Genomic DNA, 12,539 nt, shown 5'->3' with positions numbered 1-12,539 from the left:
ATATTTGTCTTCCTCTTAGTTGTTTCACTTCGCATAATATACTGTAGTTCCATCCACATTGTTACAACGGCAAGATTTCATTCTAGTTGATCACCAATTAATACTCCATTGTCTGTATGTACCACGTCTTCTTCATCCATTCATCTGTCGATGGGCATTTGGGTCCATAAGTTGGCTATTGTTGACCCATAAAAAAAAGCATTAAAATAAACCCTTTTTCATAGCCCTTTGAACCTCACCTCTATTTGCTACACGGGATGCCAGCCAATTCACAAGTCAATTAATAACTCCAATTAGATCCTTATGATTAACTCTGTTGAGTTTTTGTTATTTAACATGCCACTGCAGCTTACTGGAGGGAGTTGTAGTCAAGGAGGCAGGCCCTCCAGGGCCAGCCGCGCCCGGACACATACCTGCATTCCCACGAGCCTCCAGGGGAGCCATCCATCCTGATGGCCTCGGGTGAGGCACTTTGCCCTCCTCTGCCTTAGCACTCCCCGGGTTCCGTAACCCGCGTCTATTGAAAGGAAGGAGGCTTTTGTCCTGGGGCTCTTCAGCAATGAGATGATGACCCCTGTTTGCACTTAATGTCATCTAATTCTTGTTCAGTGCCACTCTGTGGGAGGAAATGAAACACTTAGGAGCTGGCACCTTTTTCTTTTCTCTCCTGATTGTTATTTTCAGTTTGGCATGTTGTCCTGATTGACCAATGACAACCTCAACACGGGGCAGGTTGACAGACTGTTGTAGTGAGCAAGATGGTCGATAGAGCACAATGCCATTGTGAAAGAGAAAAATGCCTTAGGGTCCCACGGGACAGTCTTGAGGCCTGCTACAGAACCCTTTGCAAGAGAGGAAAGCACTTGGTCCTGGGAAGAACTAGTGGATTATTTACAGAAACTTCCTGCTTTTGAGGAGGCCCTTCTCTTCAGCCCCAGACGAATGAGCTCACCAGTGGATGGGTCAAATCAGCAATTCAACAAAGGGACTCTAAACAAGTTAGGGAAACCGTTCCCTAGCTACTGCGCATCAGTTGCCCCAGAAGCTGAGTCATGCCCAGTAACTACAGTTAACTTGAAGTAGGTCCCTGGTGCCAACAAATGCCATGTGTCACAGTGGAAAAAATATATAGCTCCCTTAACAGTCACTTCACGCAGCAACCTAAAGACCCCCTAGACACTAGGCTAGTCCGCCTCCATGATAAAGAACATAACCTTACTTACATAACCTTACAGTCAGGGAGAAAGAGTGGCGCCATCTTGTTCAGACCCTCCTTCAGATCACCCTGACTGCACTCACTACCAAGGCGGCAGAGCATAAGTGGCAGGGACAGCGGGGCCACCTCCGTGTTGGCTGGCTGCCACAGAAGCCCGCACTGCACTCACTGGTGTTGTGCAAGCATCACCACCATCTATTTCCAAAATGTTTTCACTCCAATCCACTTGTAGTATTGTTTTAGGTCTTCCCAGCTTTATTTAGATATAATTAACATGTAACCCTGCGTACGTTTAAGGTGTACAACATGATTTGATACACATATAAAACAACTATCCTAAATGGGTTAGTAAACACCTACATCACCTCATAATTACTATTGCTTTTTCGTGATGAGAACATTAAGATCTACTCCCTTAGCAACGTTCAAGTATACAATATTATTCATTACAGTCACCACGTTCTACATTAGAGTGTCAGAACTTACTCCTCTCATAACTGGAAGTTTGTACCTTTTGCCTACACTCATCTATTTCCCTCCACCCCACCCCACCCCCCCACCCCCGTTCCCAGTAACCACCATTCTACTTTCCATTTCGGAGTTTGGCCTTTTCAGATTTCACACATAAGTGAGAGCATACAGTATCTGTCTTTCTCTGACTTATTTCAGTAATACCCTCAACATTCATACATGTTATGGCAAATACCAGGATTTTCTTCTTTCTCATGGCTGAATAATATTTCAGTGCATACACACACACACACACACACACACACCACAGTTTCTTTATCCACTGACAGACACTTAGGTTACTTCCATGTCTTGGTTATTGTGAATACTGCTGTGATGAACACGGTAGTACACATATGTCTCGGAGATTCTGATTTCATTTTCTCCAAGACATCTACCCAGAAGTGGGATGGCTGGATCATATATGATAGTTATAGTTTTAATTTTGGGGGGAGTTTCAATACCGTTTTCCAGAGTGGTTATACCAACTAACATTCCCACGAAGAGTGCACAGCGATTCCCTTTTCTCCACTTCCTTGTCAACACTTATTATCTTCTTCTTTTCTAAATTAGTAAAAGCCATCTTAACAGGTGTGACACAATACCGCATTGTAATTTTGAATTGATTTTCCTGATGATTAATGATGTTGACCATCTTTTCTTGTACATGTTGGCTATTTATATGTCTTCTCTGGGAAAATATCTATTCAGGTCCTCTGTTCATTTATTTTTTAATTATTTTATTTTTTTATTCTCAAGTTAGTTAACATACAGTGAAGTCTTGGCTTCGGAGTAGAAACTAGTGATTCATCACTTACATATGATACCCAGTGCTCATCATGAGAACTGCCCTCCTTAATGTCTGTCACCCTTTTAACGCCCCCTCACCAACCACCCACATCAACCCTTAGATTGTTCTCTGTACTTATGAGTCTCTTACGGTTTGCCTCCCTCTCTGTTTTTATCTTATTTTTCCTACCCTTCCCCTATGATCATCTTTTAAGTTTCCACATCTGAATGAAATCATGTGGTATCTGTCTGTCTCGGACTGACTTATTTCACTTAGCATAATACCCTCCAGTTCCATCCACATTGTTGCAAATGGTAAGATTTCAGTCTTTTTGATCACTGAGTAGTATTCCATTGTATATATAAACCACATCTTTTTAATCCATTCATCAGTGATGGACATTTGGGCTATTTCCATAATTGGCTCTTACTGATAGCACTGCTATAAATATTGGAGTGCTTGTGTCTTTGAATCAGCATTTTTGTATCCTTTGGATAAATTGCTAATAGTGCAATTGCTGGGTCATAGGGTAGTTATATTTTCAATTTTTTGAGGAACTTCCACATTGTTTTCTAGAGTGGCTGCACCAGTTTGCCTTCCCACCAGTAATGAAGAGTTCCCCTTTCTCCATATCCTCGCCAACATCTGTTGTTTCCTGTGCTGTTAATTTTACCCATCCTGACAGGTATGAGAATGACAGGTATCTCATTGTGGTTTGGATTTGTATTGCCCTGATGATGAGTGATGTTGAGCATCTTTTCATGTGTCTGTTTGCCATCTGGATGCCTTCTTTGGAAAAGTGTCTATTCATGTCTTTTGCCCATTTCTTCACTGGATTATTTGTTTTTCTGGGAGTTTGATAAGTTCTTCATAGATTTTGGATACTAACCCTTTATACAATACATCATTTGCAAATATCTTCTCCTATTCCATCAGTCGCCTTTTAGTTTTGTTGTTTCCTTTACAGTGCAGAAGCTTTTTATCTTGATGAGGTCCCAATAGTTCATTTTTGCTTTTATTTCTCTTGCCCCCGGAGACATGTAAAGTAAGAAGTTGTTGTGGCCAAGGTCAAAGAGGTTGCTGTCTGTTTTCTCCTGTAAGATTTTGATAGATTCCTGTCTCACATTTAGGTCTTCCATTCCTTTTGAATTTATTTTGTGTATGGTGTAGGAAAGTGGCCCAGTTTCATTCTTCTGCATGTTTCTGTCCATTTCTCCCAGCACCATTTACTAAAGAGACAGTCTTTTTTCCACTGGATACTCTTTCCTGCTTTGTCGAAGATTACTTGGCCATATATCTGTGGGTCCATTTCTGGGTTCTCTACTCTGTTCCATTGGTCTATGCATCTGTTTTTGTGCCAATACCATTCTGTCTTGATGATTATAGCTTTGTTATACAGGTTAAAGTCTGGGATTGTGATGCCTCCAGCTTTGGTTTTCTTTTTCAACATTATTTTGGCTTTTCAGGGTCTTTTGTGGTTCCATACAAATTTTAGGATTGTTTGTTCTAGCTCTGAGAAGAATGCTGGTGCTATTTTGATAGGGATTGCATTGAATGTGTAGATTGCTTTGGGTAGTATCGACATTTTAGCAATATTTGCTCTTCCAATACATACACATGAAATGTTTTTGCATTTCTTTCTGTCTTCTTCAATTTCTTTCATAAGCTTTCTATAGTTTTCAGAGTAGAGATCTTTTGCCTCTTTAGTTAGGCTTCTTCCTAGGTATTTTATGTTTTTTGGTGCAATTGTAAATGGGATTGATTCCCTGATATCTCTTTCTGTTGCTTCATTATTGGTGTATAGAAATGCAACGAATTTCTCTACATTGATTTCATACCCTGCAACTTTGCTGAATTCATGTATCAACTCCAGCAGTTTTTTGGTAGTGTCTTTCAGGTTTTACATGTAGAGTATCACGTCATCTGCAAAGAGTGAAAGTTTGACTTCTTCTTTGTCAATTTCTATGACTTTTATTTTGTTTTGTTGTCAGATTGCTGAGGCTAGGACTTCCAACACTGTGTTAAACAAGAGTGGTGACAGTGGACATCCCCGTCGTGTTCCTGATCTCAGGAGGACGTCTCTCAGTTTTTCCCCATAGAGGATGATATTAGCTGTGGGCCTTTCATATATGACTTTTATGATGCTAAGATATGTTTCTTCTATCCCAACTTTCTTGAGGGTTTTTATTGAGAAAGGATGCTGTATTTTGTCAAATGCTTTTTCTGCATCTACTGACAGGATCATATGATTCTTACCCTTTCTTCTATTAATGTGATGTATCACATCGATTGATTTGCGAATATTGAACATGCAGCCCAGGAGTGAATCCTAGTTGATCATGGTGAATAATTCTCTTAATTACTGTTGAATTTGATTTTCTAGTATCTTGAGAATTTTTGCATCCATGTTCATCAGGGATATTGGCTGTAATTCTCCTTTTTAGCAGGATCTTTGTCTGGTTTGGGAAATCAAGGTAATGCTGGTTTCATGAAACGAGTCTGGAAGCTTTCCTTCCATTTCTATTTTTTGGAACAGATTGAGGAGAATAGGCATTAACTGTGCTTTAAATGCCTGGTAGAATTCCCCAGGGAAGCCATCTGGCCCAGGACTCTTATTTGTTGGGAGATTTTTGATCACTCATTCAATTTCTTCATTGGTTATGGATCTGTTCAAACTTTCTGTTTCTTCCCATTTGAGTTTTGGTAGTGTGTGAGTGTCTAGGAATTTGTCCATTTCTTCCAGGTTGTCCAGTTTGTTGGCATATAATTTTTCATAGTATTCTCTGATAATTGTATTTCTGTGGTGTTGGTTGTGATCTCTTCTCTTTCATTCATGATTTTATCTGTTTGGGACCTCTTTTCTTTTTGAGAAGTCTGGCTAGAGGGTTATCAATTTTGTTTATTCTTTCAAAAGAACTGGCTATTAGATTCATTGATCTGTTTTTTGTTTGTTTGTTTTTAGAGTTTTTTTTTTTATTCTGTATCATTTATTTCTGCTCTAATCTTTATTATTTCCTTTCTTCTGCTGGCTTTGGGCTTTATTTGCTGCTACTTTTCTAGCTCCTTTAGGTGTAAGGTAGCTTGTATATTTGGGACCTTTCTTGCATCTTGAGATAGGCCTGAATTGCAATGTATTTTCCCCTTAGGATTGCCTTTGCTGTATTCCAAAGGGTTTGGATGGTCATGTTTTCATTTTCATTTGTTTCACTGCATTTTTTAATTTCTTCTTTAATTTCTTGGCTAACCCATTCATTCTTCAGTAGGATGTTCTTCAATTTTTTAAACATTTATTTATTTTTGAGAGACAGAGCATGAGCAGGGAAGAAGCAGAGAGAGAGGGAGACACAGAATCCAAAGCAGGCTCCAGGCTGTCAGCACAGAGCCTGATGTGGGGCTCGAACACACAAACCATGAGATCATGACCGGAGCCAAAGTCAGATGCTTAACGAACTGAGCCACCCAGGCACCCATAGTAGAATGCTCTTTAACCTCCACATTTTGGGGACTTTCCATAGTTTTTCTTGTGGTTGATTTCATGTTTCATAGCATTGTGATCTGAAAATATGCATGGTATAATATCGATCATTTTGTACCTGTTGAGGGCTGTTTTGTGACCAGTATGTAATTTATTTTGGAGAATGTTCCATGTGCACTCAAGAAGAATGTGTATTCTGCTGCCTTAGGATGAAAAGTTCTGAATATGTCTGTTAAATCCATTACATCCCATGTGTCATTCAGAGTCGTTTCCTTCTTGATTTTCTGCCTAGATGATCTGTCGATTGCTGTAAGTGGAGTATTAAAGTCACCTACAATTACAGTATTATTATCAGTAAGTTTGCTTATGTTTGTGATTGACTTATATATTTGGGTGCCCTCATGTCCAGGGCATAAATATTTACAATTATTAGCCACCCTAAATTTCTCTAAACCCTTCTCTAGACTAAGACATTTGTAGGTGTTGCAAGGAAAAGGCACAATCAGCTAAAATCTGTCCAAAAAAAAATAAGCCAACCCACTGAAGAATCTTAATGACTCCCCTCCTGGGATCTGCTCTTGTCTGTCCTCAGATCACCTTAAACACATTGTATGAAATAATATTCTGAGTCAATAGGCACTGTGCCACCTCTGTCGTAGACATTGAAGTCACCTACTCCACCCTCAGTGTCTCACATTTTCCCACTATAATCCCTCAGAGTGGCAAAATAATCTCCCTGGTGGAATGACATAATCTACCATATGCTTTCTCCTTTCTAAATCCCTTTTCCTGTCTCTTGGATCTCATGATGACCAACATAGCTTTTTTGTGTTGTCTTGGAATGTTATGTAATAATATGTTTGCCAGAGGACTAACCCTTGACATCTAAATCACCTCCCCCACTCACCTTTGCCCTCTGTATGCTGTGATAGATCAGTACAGTTTCCTGTGTGTGTACATGCAGATGCACGTGCACGCACATGCACACACACACACACACACACACACACTTCCCCAAGCCCTTGGCACTTCTCACCTTCAGAACATGCTCAGTCACATTCCTGAGTTTCTTTGAGCTGCAAGATAACAGACATAGGATTTATTGGGAAGCCAAGCCCTTAAAAGCTGAAATAGACTTCACTATGCCCCTCCCTAAGCTACCTACATATCCTTTAATACCTGAAGCAATTAAAAGTTTTAGGCCTATTATTTAAGGGCTCCTTGAAAAAGAACCTGCCCTACTCTCGTATACTCCCTGTACAAAAGCCTAACGGGAAAAGATGAATGAATTCAAGATCTCTAGGCCATAAATAAAATAGTAAAACCTAGGTTCCCTTTCACCCCAAATCCTAATACTACCCTCACTTCTGTATTCTCTGACACTACTTACTTCACTGTTGTCGACCTGGGTTCTGCCTTCTTCAGTATACCCCTCCACCTTGATTCCCAACACCTACTTGCCTTCACCTGGGAAAATCAACAATACACTTGGATCATTATGCCTCGTGGATTTACAGGAGACTCTACCTTTTTTTTCAGATTTTAAATGTGAATTTAAAGAATTTGATTTTCTCTTGTAATTCAACCCTCATTCAATATGTACATGATTTCTTTCTTTGTTCCAGAACATGCTATAGATTACTGACAGATAACCAATATAGAAGACTCAAAGGAGACATAAAGTTTCCAGAGACAAAAGACAGCAATTCTGTCCTCAGGTGCATTATCTAAGACATGACATCCCCCTTAAGGAAAAAACTTTATCCCCCAAACACATCAAGACTTTCCTCAATTACCCTTTACCTAAAATAAAGAGACAATTAATTTCAGGGTTTTCCACGACTCTATGAGGTGGGTTCCTAAACTTCTCTGCTAGAGCATCCCCTGTCTATAGTATGACAAAGGAAATAGGATTGATCTTCTAAAATACCACCCAAATCCTTAAAAATCTCCTTTTCCTCTGCCCCCACCTTGTGGCTCCCAAATCATTCTTGCCATTCTTGCTACTCAAGAGTGGCTGGTTAGTGCCAAAGTGGACAGTAAGAACACTGTCGTACAAAAATTGGGGGTTGTGTGTTCGGGTAGGTCTGTTGGTTCCCTGAGGGACTTGCTCCAATGCTTGCCTTCGTATCGGCACTTGGACCACAGTGGCTACCCACAGACATTGACAATGTGAACGTCCCGGAAATGTTACTCAGCCATAAAAAAGAATGAGATCTTGCCATGAGCAATAGCATGGATGGGCCTAGAGGGCATAATGCTGAGTGAAATAAGTCAGTCAAAGAAAGACAAATACCATATGATTTCACTCATGTATGGAATTAAAGAAACAAAACAAACGAAGAAAGAAAACAGAGACAAATAAAAAAACGGAGACTCCTAATTATAGAGAACACACTGGAGGTTGCCAGAGGGGAGGTGGGGGGTGGGGATGAGTGAAATGGTGGAGGAGATCAAGAGTACATGTAGCTTGATGAGCACTGAGTAATGTATAAAACTGTTCAATTATTATATCATGCACCTTAAAATTATATAACAATGTATGTTAGTTACACTTCAATTTAAAAAACGAATGCTCTAAATGCCACCAAAGCGTACACACATGTTAAAGTATTTAAATGGTAAACCTTATGTTTATTTCACCTCAAAAAAATTGTGCTATTTTCAGTACTTTCTCATAGCATTGTCATGATGGGCTTTGATTTTAATTCAACAAAAGTTCTCTTAATTTTCAGTACACAATAAGTTTTTTAAAAGGATATACAGCAAAACGATATGGGCAAACTACACATTTCCTCTGAAAAAGTTGCTCTTCCTCAATTTTCCAGGAAGACTTTTCCTATGTGAACCATCCAGATTAAATCAAATCAGCAAGCAATTTTCAAATACCCACTTCATTTGCCATTGCACAGCTCTGATCCATGGTACCACATAAAGCAGGTAGCATATATGACACATGTACACACGTCCAAAGTGGTCAAACAGTGAGAAATCAGGATCACTCAAGCTCTGTTTGCACAAGTAACCATGGCAGATCATCTATTGGGTAGTCCTTCAGAGAAACCAAGTAATATGTGCAGACAAACTGTTAATGCTAAAACATTACACATAAGAACAACTGACACCGGATCCATGAGAACATTCTGGTAGAAGTAGGACCTTTGAAAAATACATGTGGGAATCAGATACCCAGGAAGCAATCAGAATTAGTGGGCCTACAGTACTTTTGAGTAGCATGAGAAATTTCTGATTTTAAATTGACATTGAACTCTCACAGTGGTTTCTGTGGAGAAGACTGTATCAATTACTCTTCAAGGTATGCTATCTTCCCACAGATACATACGCTACGATAATGAACCAGAAGAAAAGGAACTAATTAATTTCCACCACTACATATAAAACTTCAGATGACTCTTAAATGAAGTCCAGAGTTTGTAAGAAACGTAGGAGACACAGTAGCAAAACTGGGAACAGCCACTGAACTCATCTCTTGGCTTCCAACCTTGAAACCACCTTTTATGTTTGTTTCTTCCCTGGGACTTACATTGAAATTATTTTTCCTACTAAACTGCATTTAGTTAAGTCATAATTAATTCATGCCATCTGTATTATTACTATTTTCCAGGTTCACTGTTGATTCAGCTTTTAACCAACAATCCATAATTATGAAGGTTTTATAATAATATTATGAAATCACATAAATCACTGTCATGTTTGTGATAAGCTCTAAAGTCGAGCAAGCCTGCAGAAACTTCTGTACTGCTCCCTGATACCAATCATTTAAATGTGGCCATCAATCTGTGCTCAGGTCCATGATTAGTCACAGACTGGGCACGTTTAATCTGAGCGCTGTGATCCTCACATGGGGCTCCCCTCGCCATGGCTGGTGCACCAACTACCTGCCCAGAAATTCCTATGATGTCATCAAGAGCCAATCAGATGTCCTTTCTCTGATGCTTATTTTATGTAAACCAGCCAAAAAGCAAACGTATTTGGCACTCTGGTTAGCTTGTTCAGCCTCAGGATGAGAACATGTTCCACAACCATTAAGATTTTGAAATACTGGAAACAATTGCTTATTCTTTCACTTTTTTTCCTACTCTTTTATTTCTATGCACATGTAAAAATAAGGATGTTGAAGAAGGAAGTTTTGTAGTTAAATGCAAAGCACCAGGATTATACGGCAGTACTGGTATTTAAAGACAGAAATGAAATTGTGTTAGACTTAAATTTAAATAAAATGCATTCAAAGTAACCACTCAGTTCACTGTGTTCTTTCAGTACTTAGTACATATCATTATTATAGGAATGTCATTATATTCCAGTGCCTTTTTATCTCTGTGATCCCAATACTGTGGCCCCTGCTAGGTGGTAGGTGGTAAATACAGATTTGTTGAGCAGAAGGCTTTATTTTGCCCAGCCTGAAGAAGGTCCATCTTTAAACTTGATTTTGTTGCACACAAAAAGGAGAGTCCTGCTGTTTCCTAAGACAAAATGCATATATGAAAGACGTGGGACTGTCAAGGGGACTAAAGCAAACTTCAGTGCTACACCTAAATGCTTCAACAAACAATTACACGGTAAGCTTCTTCCTTCCCTGGGGCCGCTCCTGCTCAACAAGGGCAAGAAACCCTGCAGCTTAAGCTACTGATTAGAAAGGAGGCTTTGAAATCACACAGACCTGGGTCCGTAGCCTGGCCATGCTATTTGGTATGTGTTTGGGCGCAAGTCACTTATGGTCCTCACACTTGATTTTCTTGTCCATGAAGTGACATGGCAATACCAACCTCAAAGGGCATCTAAAGGTCAGACCTACCTAGGACCACTGAGGTCTTAGTGGAGATATTTATGACCAAATAAAATGCAGGGCACTTTTGTTTCCTTTACTCAAATTAAGTTATAGCTGAACAACACTGTATTTGTTTCAGACGTACAACAGCGATTTGACAATTTCCCAGTCTCTCTCTCTCTGTGCGTGTGTGCGTGTATCTCTCTCACACACAGTTATAAAGCTGGCAGAACAAGTACTATTGCTTCTGTGTGTTGGATGAAAGATGAGAAGGCAGAATATTGAGGTAGAATAAAAGCACAGACTTCCCAGTCAGACCTGGGTCTAAATCGAGGTTCTTTGCAACCTAGAGCAACTTACCTAACCTATCTGAACCTCGGTTCTCCTAATCTGTAAAATGGGTAAAGTACTGCCTACCTTCAAACAGCTGTTTGGTGTATAAAATGAAATGACAGGAGGCATTCAACACATGGTCACACTTACCATTCTCAAGCCCCAGGAAAGTAAAGGGACTTGTCTCAGTTTATCTTCCTAATATCAGGACCTAATCTAGAATCTAGGAGGCCTGACTCCAATCAGATCTTTTGGAAATAGCTACTGGGCTTTCATATTTTAAAAATGTGTCTGCTGGTTTCCTATGGTAACTAAACATCTATTATGTTTCCTTCATTTGCTGAAATTCTTAGAAATATGCCTTATTTACATAATACCAAACCAATCAGTATAACAGTGATGCATTTAATCAATGTATAGCCCTGTTCCCATGGCATCAGTGTGAATTTTGGTTATGGAGTTGCTGTTACAGCATCAAAAATGATGCCAACAGAATGGTGCTGCCCACATCAAAGATCTTCCCACAAAGAAATTCTGTGTCATTAAAGGAACTATACTAACAGTGTCTCAGGCAGCACAATATCACAACCTAAAAGTAGAACTGAGAATCTGGATACATTTGTAAATGCCTAAGTACGTTAACTCTGCAAATATTCTCTATAAAAGAGAGATAAACCATCATAGAATCTCAGGAAACTGTTCCACTATTTGCAAAGTAAATGAGTATATCGCACATTTGAAAAGAGTAGGCATACACAGGAACGCCTATGTGCTTAAAAACGAAACGAATGCTTTTGCCGCCATCTTTCTGGCCACCATAATGGCGCACATGAGCGTCCCGGCAGATGCTCTCAGGAGCATAAGCGATGCTGAAAGGAGAGGCAAACGCCAGGTTCTTACTAGAACGTGCTCCAACGTCATCATCCGCTTTCTAGCCGTGATGATGAAGCACGGTTACATTGGCGAATTTCAAATCATCGATGATCACATCGATGAGCTCCGAAAATCACTGCAAGCCCTACAGACAGGTTAAACAAGTGTGGGGCCCTCAGCCCCCTCTGATGTACAACTCAAAGATCTAGAAAAATGGCAGAATAATCTGCTCCCGTCCCACCAGTTCGGTTGCGTTGTACTGACAACCTCAGCTGGCATCATCGACCATGAATAAGCAAGACAAAAACGTACAGGAGGGAAAATCCTGGGATTCTTCTTCTAGGGATGTAATACATACGTGCAAAAAAAAAAAAAAAAGTCTCAAGTGAAAAAAAAGAAATCAATGATAAATGAAAGAAATGTTATGTATCAAAAAAACCTGTATGGCTTTTGCCAATGAGTTGAGGATTACTCCTTTTTAAATACATATCAAAATTTATCAAATTTCTTAAAAAGGTTAAAAATTAATTTATTTGTAAGATTTCATTAAATT

The 12,539-nt window shown here is 39.5% G+C and overlaps 1 pseudogene; it reads left to right on the top strand.

The window, feature by feature from the left end:
- Nucleotides 1-11,933: 11,933 nt before the first annotated feature.
- LOC120220508 lies at nucleotides 11,934-12,329 on the top strand (annotated as a pseudogene).
- The last annotated feature ends 210 nt before the right edge of the window (nucleotides 12,330-12,539 follow it).

The sequence above is a fragment of the Hyaena hyaena genome, unplaced genomic scaffold (genome assembly GCF_003009895.1).
Source record: "Hyaena hyaena isolate Hyena2069 unplaced genomic scaffold, ASM300989v1 scaffold_701, whole genome shotgun sequence".
Taxonomy (NCBI): domain Eukaryota; kingdom Metazoa; phylum Chordata; class Mammalia; order Carnivora; family Hyaenidae; genus Hyaena; species Hyaena hyaena.
Note: the sequence above shows the minus strand (reverse complement) of the source record. Positions and strands in the feature narration are given on the sequence as shown.